Source organism: Protopterus annectens, chromosome 4.part0, assembly GCF_019279795.1.
Source record: "Protopterus annectens isolate FY-2018-M chromosome 4.part0, PAN1.0, whole genome shotgun sequence".
Classification (NCBI taxonomy): domain Eukaryota; kingdom Metazoa; phylum Chordata; order Ceratodontiformes; family Protopteridae; genus Protopterus; species Protopterus annectens.
In genome coordinates this window covers 471864853-471871716 of record NC_056733.1, presented here as the reverse complement: position 1 = coordinate 471871716, position 6864 = coordinate 471864853, and positions in this window count along the sequence as shown.

Genomic DNA, 6864 nt, shown 5'->3' with positions numbered 1-6864 from the left:
ACATTTGTAACATTTGGGTTATCTGCTTGCAGTAGCCCTCAGTCGGCCTGATTATCAAAGTCTTGGGTCCTGCGTTGATTGCTGTCTCATCTTCCATGATGTCAGGTAGTCAGGAGTATAAAGCATACAGCTGATGCCGTTACATCAGTTTTTCTTGCCCCAGATGGCAGGTGCCCCCCTAATGGGAAGCAATTAAACATATATATATATATATATATATATATATATATATATATATATATATATATATATATATATATATAGGATTAGGTGATTGGAGGCTGTTCTATTATAATGAGCTGAGATGGCAGAGGCATGAATCTTAATGGAGGAGAAAGATAGGCTTATGTGGATCAGCTCTGCTAGGTAATCAAGGATTTGAGGTAAGGAGGACACAACTGTGTCCTATCTTTGAGACTGATTCCAAGAACAATATCTTTCCCACTTTTCAGCATAGAATTTCCTACTACTAGGCCTTCTGGTCTCAAGGATGATATCCAGCACCTGCTTGCTGAGTTTTGCTGGTAGTGTATTCAGGGGATAAGCCAGGCTGCTAGGTTCAGGGTTTGCAACTGTGGATGCAAAATCTGTCCCTCCTGCTGAGACAGCAGGAAAGGTGTGAGCTGTAGGTGCCAGGGTGGCACTGCTGTCAGACTGTGTAGGAGTGGGTAACATGCTGGCATGGCCAGTCTGGGGCAATAAGGATTGCCCTTGGCCTGTCTTGTTTGAACTTGAATAGTACTTTTGAAAGGAGGGGCAGAAGGGGAAAGGCATAAATTGAGAGGTTTTCCCATGCAAAGGATAGGGCATCCACCTTCCAGGCCCTGCTGTGAGGGTTCCTGGTGCAGAATTTGCTCAATTGGTGATTCTCGGGGGAGGCAAAAAGGTCCACCTCTGATGTCCCCCACCTCTGGATTAGAAGTTTGAATGAGTTGGGCTCCAGGTTCCACTTGTGTGGGTCAGGTAAATTTCTGCTTAAGTCGTCTGCCAGTGAATTTTGTTTGCCTGGCAGGAATTGAGCTTGTAGGTGCACTTGGTTGCTCAAGGTTGTCTTCCATAGGGCCATGGCTAACCTGCAGAGTGGGTAAGAATGGGTTCCCCCCTGCTTGTTTATGTAACACATAACTGTGGTGTTGTCTGTCTTTATCAGGAACTGTCCTAGAAGGATTAGGTGATTGGAGGCTGTCTGAGCATTCTGTACAGCTAGCATCTCTTTTTGATTGATGTGTAGGAGAATTTGTCCCGGGCTCCATTTGCCTTGAATGCATTTGCCTGCCATGCGCCCCCCACCCCCCTGTATAGTCTGATGCGTCATTGTCAGGGTTTGGGCGGTGAGGGGTTGAGTGAAAGGCAGACCCTTCTTGTGGCTGCATGTTTCTGCCCACCAAAGGAACTCTGCCCTTAGACAAGGTATGATAGGAATCATTGCTTGCTGTTGACAACAGAGACTTTTTAAGTACCATTGAAGTTTCCTCATATGCAGTCTTGCATACGGAATTAACAGAATGCATGAGGCCATGAACCCTAGGGCTTGCAGTATTTTCCTTGCAGATGGCTGGGTTTTGGTGGCTATTAGTTTGAAGTAGTTTGTCAGACAGACCTCATTTTCTGGAGTAAGGAATGCCATCTGGGAAGTTGTGTTCAAGCTTGCTCCCAGGAATACAATTTTTTGACTGGGCACCAGTTGAGATTTCTTGTTGTTGATGGTGTACCCCAGTTAAGTTAGGAGTCTTTTTACAAATGGGAGGTGCTGAAGTAGCAATTCCTGACTGCCAGCTTGAATCAGGCAATTGTCCAACTATGGGTAAATTTAAATATTTCTCTGTCTGCAGTATGCAATGGCTGGAGCCAGGCACTTTGTGAATACATTGGGTGCAGTAGATAAGCCAAAGGAAAGTGCAGATAAGTGATAGTGTATAAAACCTACCCTGAAACATAGATTTTTCCTGCAAGACTCCCTTATGGGGATATGCAGATAAGCTTCTTTTTTAAGTCTAGGGTGACTAACCAGACATCTTTGGCTAGTACTGGGAGAAGCTGCTGCAGTGTAAGCATTTTGAATTTTGTGACCACCAGAAAGGTGTTGAAAATGGATAGATCCAGGATAGGGCGCCAACAGCCCTCTTTTCTGGGCACCAGGAACAGTCTGGAGTAGAAAAGTACAGTTTTGTACCTACCATAAATGTAGATGTCCGATAGATATGCAACTGCAGTCATAACATATGGGTTGTCCTGCCTCAGGCAGCCCTCGGTCGGCCGGACTCCAAAGTCTGGGTCCGGCGTCGGCTGGTGTCACCTCCTCTCCAACGTCAGAACGGCTGGAGTATAAAGGCATCTGCCGACGCCATCTTCTTCAGTGTTTCTTGCCCCAGATGCCAGGTGCCCTCCTAGGAAGGCTAAATTTGGTGAATGGATAAACAATTCCAGACATGCACATCAGTAATAAACAGATACACCATAGGAGATACCCCCAGCTAATAGGAAAAGGGGTAGTGGACCCATAAGGAAAGTTGCAGAGGGGTAGGAGGGTGGGAAAATCCAACTGCAGTTGCATATCTATCGGACATCTACATTTATGGTAGGTACAAAACTGTACTATGTCCTTCAAGAATGTAACTGCAGTCATAACATATGGGTTGAATACCATAGCCAAGCTGGGGGTGGATGGAACTAAGAAAGGGATGGTGTAGCTAAAATGCCCTGCAGGACTGCCGAAGCAAAGCCTGCTTGGGATCTGGAGTATAAGGGCAGGTTGTAGTGCTTGGTAAATGTATGCACGGAGCTCCATGTAGCAGCCTCTAGAATGGCCTTTGTAGCCACTCCTCTTAGGAAAGCTGTGGATGTGGCTATAGCTCTGGTGGAATGTGGCCTAATATTGGCTGGCACACCTTTTCCATGGAAAGAATAGCAGAATCTGATGCAGTGTCCAATCCATTTTGAAATTGTTTGTTTGGAGATTGCTTTTCCTTGTACTCCAGCAGCATAGGCTACAAACAGTTGGTCAGACTTTCTGGTGGCCTTAGTTCTGTCCAAGTAGTAGCGTAGTTGTCTGTGTATGTCCAAAGTATGCAGCAGCTTTTCCCCCCTGTTTTGAGGATTGGGGAAGAAAGTAGGCAGGTGAATAGCTTGATTTAGAGACACCCTGGAAATTACTTTTGGCATGAATGTAGGATTGGTTCTTAGAGAAACTCTGTCCTGATGAAAAATGAGGAAGGGAGGTACTGCCATGAGTGCCTGTATCTCTGAGACTCTTCTTGCAGATGTGACTGCCAATAGAAAGGCCGTTTTCCATGGTAGAAATTGCATTTCTGAAGTTGCTGCTGGCTCAAAAGGAGGAAGAGTTAACTTTTCCAAAACGTAATTGAGGTCCCATGCAGGTACTGGCTGTTTTCTGGGAGGTTTGATATTCTTTATCCCTCTTAGGAACTGTCTTAGCAAAGGATGTGAAAACACTGGTGGATCACAATTGTATTTTGCTGAGATTGCTGAGGCGTGAATCTTTATAGAAGAATATGAGAGTCCAGTATGAAACATTTCTGCCAAGTATTCCAATATCTGAGGTATACTCAGTAATGTTGTATCCTGACCCCTGTTGGCATTCCAGATGCTGAATCTCCTCCACTTGGCTGAATAGGTTTTTCTGGTGGAAGGTCTGCGCGCTTCCAGTAAGATCTCTTGAACTTTTTTGGAAAGAGAGATAGCGGAAGGAGTCATGGTAACCTCCAGGCAGTCAGATGCAATGTTTTCAGGTTTTGATGGACAGTCCTGTAATTGCGTTGTGTTAGAAGCAGGGGCCATAGGGGCAGAGGCCACGGTTTGGTCCGAGTTATGCTCAACAGCAATGGGTACCAGTGTTGCCTTGGCCAGTCTGGAGCTATCAGAATGCCTGTTGGTTGTTCTGCTTTGATCTTCAGTATCACCTTGGTCATCAGAGGTAGAGGAGGAAATGCGTAAATTTTTAGGGAATTCCAGCTGAAGGAGAGAGCATCCGTTTTCCAGGCTTGAGGATGGTGGGTCCTTGTGCAGAACTTTTCCAGGTGATGATTCATGTGAGAAGCAAAGAGATCTACGTCCGGTCTTCCCCATGTCTTTGTTATTTGTGAGAAAATGTGAGGATGCAGCATCCATTCGTGTGGATCCAAGAAATTTCTGCTCAGCTTGTCCGCCAGTACATTGTCCTTGCCTGGCACAAACTGGGATTGCAAATGTATCTTCAGACACAGGGATTTTTCCCAGAGAATCATTGTTAGTCTGCAGAGGGGATAGGAATGAGTGCCTCCCTGCTTGCTTATATAACACATGACAGTGGTGTTGTCTGTCCTTATTAGCAAGTGTCCTTGTTGTAGTGATTTTTCGAAAGTCTCGATTGCATGTATCACTGCCAACATCTCTTTTTGGTTTATGTGCAGATGTCTTTCCCCTTGGTGTCCATAGACCTTGAATGCATCTGCCCTCCATGTGCGCCCCCCATCCATGATCTGAGGCGTCTGTTGTAATCACTTGACCTGCTTGAGGTCTGTTGAAAGACATGCCTTCGTTTAACTGACTTGCTTGAGCCCACCACAAAAATTCTTTTTGCAGACATGGAATGAGTGGGATTACATCCTCTAGGCTTTGGCTGTGTTGGGACCATAAGCTTTTCAAGTACCATTGCAGCTTTCTCATATGAAGTCTTGCCAAAGGTATCAGTAGAATGCAAGATGCCATGAACCCCAGGGCCTGCAGGATTTTCCTTGCAGTCAGCTGGGAGAGCTTTGCTAGGCCTTTGAAGTTCTCTGGTAACTGCTGTTGTTTTTCCTCTGTGAGGTAGGCCATTTGAGTTTCTGTGTCCAGTTTGGCTCCTAGGAAAATAATCTGTTGGGATGGCAGTAGTCTTGATTTCTGAATGTTGACTGTGTATCCCAAGGCCTGCAGTAGTTGAATGACATAGTCCAAGTTTGCTGTTAAGGTTTGCTTGTTGTCTGCTTGTATGAGGCAGTCATCCAGGTAGGGGTATATTTGAATCCCCTGGAGTCTGCAGTGTGCCACTACTGATGCCAGGCATTTCGTGAACACTCTGGGTGCAGTAGATAAGCCAAACGGCAATGCTGAGAATTGATAATGCTCTGTCCCTGCAAGAAATCTGAGGTATCTTCTGCAGCTTTGTCTGATTGGGACATGCAGGTATGCCTCCTTGAGGTCCAGAGTGACCAGCCAAGACCCCTTGCCCAGCATGGGAAGGAGTTGCTGCAACATCAGCATTTTGAACTTTGGCACAATGAGAAAAGTATTTAGAGTAGACAAGTCCAGTATAGGCCTCCATTTGTTTTCTTTTCTTGGAACAAGGAACAGTCTTGAGTAAAATGCCTCGCCTTGTTCCTGAGGAGGAACCCTTTCTATTGCTTTTATACTTAACAGCTTTGAAACTTGAGTGAGTGCCTCTGCCCTTTGATGATGTGGCAGGTTTGGCATGCCTTGTCTTATTGGTAAAGTATGGAAGTGGAATCTGTAACCCTTGTCTATTAAATCCAGAATCCAGTTGTCCTTGGTTAAGATATGCCAGTTTTTTGAGAATAAGGATAATTTTCCGCCCAAAGGTGCTTCTCTTTGAGCCTTTGTAGGCGGTATGAAAGTCAAGTCATTGTGATTGTCCTTGTGGTGCAGCTGGGCTGCCTGCTCCACTTCTTTGATTTGGAGGTTGCCATTGGCGGCCCCTGTAGGATCCTCGGTATTGCCCTCTACCTTGGGCACGCCTGTTTTTTCCCCTTTGAAACTTGTCAGAGTCTGGGAAGGACCAATTCTTTGAAGGCCAGTTTCTGCTAAATCTGGGTGGCTGAACCTGGAGGAAATCCTTGACTGTCTGTACTGACTTAGCTTTTTCCTCAATGGATTTCAAAACATCTTGTGCATTTGCACCAAAAAGCTTCTGTTTTTCCAGAGGTGCATCAAGTAACTTTACTTTGACATGGTCTGGCAGTGGCTGATCTTTTAACCAAGCATGTCTACGTATCACAGCCCCAGTCATAGCTGCCCTACATGAAGCCTCCAATGCATCATAACCACACTGAAGAAAATGATTGTTAACCTGCTGAGTGTTATGTATATGATCCTGCAATGCCTTTCTATCAAAAGGCTCAGGAGAGGCTAACTTTTTCTGTAAATCATCCAGTAAAAAATCCTGGTACTGAAACATATGAAAAAGGCAGTTAAGTGACCTCATGGCTAGGGTGGTAGAGGTATAAACTTTTTTACCCCATCTCTCCAGGGACCTAGCTTCCCTGTCCGCTGGCAGTGGATTCTTGGCAGTGGAAGAAGTCACTCCCTTGGGGCCCTGTGAAATAGTTTCTAGATCCACAGAGTGGGCCTTAAAAAGATGTTTGTGAGTGTCAGGGACCCTATAATATCTGTCTGGCTTGACAGGAGCAGGGGGAGAGAATCAGGGTTAGCACTGGAGTCAGAGAAAACATCATCCAAAACATCCATAACTGGAGGAATAGCTAAAGGTCTGTGCTGGGGAAGCTTGAGGAAGGTACGTAGCCTTTTCCTGGAATCAGAGAATTCCTGACCCTGCCATTTAAAATGTTCCCTCATAGAGTGCAGGACTTCACCAAACGAGAAATCCTCTGGAGGGGAGGCAGAGGGAATTGATTCCTCAGCATCAGAGTCCTCATAGGCCTGGAAGGATTCTTCTTGGGTGTCTGAATGCTCGGAATCCCCAGAGGCTTCATCTGAAGAGAGGTTGTCAGCCTGCTCAGTCATGGGCCTTTTCTCTGCAGGTGGCTTAGAACCTCTGTCTGGGTGAGGCTGAGACCCCCTGATAAGAGAAATAAGATCTGCAGCAAGAGACATGATCTGTTTATCAGAAGAAGGGGCCTGAGCAGCAGG